Source organism: Schistocerca cancellata, chromosome 4 (genome assembly GCF_023864275.1).
Source record: "Schistocerca cancellata isolate TAMUIC-IGC-003103 chromosome 4, iqSchCanc2.1, whole genome shotgun sequence".
NCBI lineage: Eukaryota > Metazoa > Arthropoda > Insecta > Orthoptera > Acrididae > Schistocerca > Schistocerca cancellata.
Genome location: NC_064629.1, coordinates 318,996,005 through 318,997,311, shown reverse-complemented (window position 1 = coordinate 318,997,311; position 1,307 = coordinate 318,996,005).

Below are 1,307 nucleotides of genomic sequence, written 5' to 3'. Positions count from 1 at the left end.
CTGCACGGCGCCAAACACGCATACGACCATCATTGGCACCAAGGCAGAAGCGACTCTCATCGCTGAAGACGACACGTCTCCATTCGTCCCTCCATTCACGCCTGTCGCGACACCACTGGAGGCGGGCTGCACGATGTTGGGGCGTGAGCGGAAGACGGCCTAACGGTGTGCGGGACCGTAGCCCAGCTTCATGGAGACGGTTGCGAATGGTTCTCGCCGATACCCCAGGAGCAACAGTGTCCCTAATCTGCTGGGAAGTGGCGGTGCGGTCCCCTACGGCACTGCGTAGGATCCTACGGTCTTGGCGTGCATCCGTGCGTCGCTGCGGTCCGGTCCCAGGTCGACGGGCACGTGCACCTTCCGCCGACCACTGGCGACAACATCGATGTACTGTGGAGACCTCACGCCCCACGTGTTGAGCAATTCGGCGGTACGTCCACCCGGCCTCCCGCATGCCCACTATACGCTCTCGCTCAAAGTCCGTCAACTGCACATACGGTTCACGTCCACGCTGTCGCGGCATGCTACCAGTGTTAAAGACTGCGATGGAGCTCCGTATGCCACGGCAAACTGGCTGACACTGACGGCGGCGGTGCACAAATGCTGCGCAGCTAGCGCCATTCGACGGCCAACACCGCGGTTCCTGGTGTGTCCGCTGTGCCGTGCGTGTGATCATTGCTTGTACAGCCCTCTCGCAGTGTCCGGAGCAAGTATGGTGGGTCTGACACACCGGTGTCAATGTGTTCTTTTTTCCATTTCCAGGAGTGTAGTTCAACTGCACACGAACACAAATGAAGCGCTGAGGACCATAAGGGCCTAAAGCACACCGCCATCGACCCCACATTTAAGTGAATATTAGAGAAACCAGTGATACAGCTTTTCGTGAATTTCCATAATCATGTATACAATGTGGGCCTACAGCACAGATAAATCTGACTCACCGTAAGATCAAAATATTTCAGAAGCATGATTAAATGCTGCTGTCTCACAATCTACGATGATGTGCTTTAGGCTCTTATGATTCTCACAATGGAAACTCCCAATCTCATTCCCCTCAGATTTAGTGGCACGAGCGCCCAGTGGACAGCCCGTCAAAAACTGAATACAGATCAAGCATGAAAACAGGAAGAAGATGTACTGAACCGTGAAAAAGAGCAAAATAGAAACAGTGAACGGTCCAAGCCTAGGAAGTACAACATCGAGCGCAGAGAGAGTAGGGCCTTGGCGTCGTGGTTAAGCTGTGACGGTGTTGGACATCAAAGTTAACGAACCCGCATTCAAAGCTCCATCGCGCTTTTTTTTTTCGT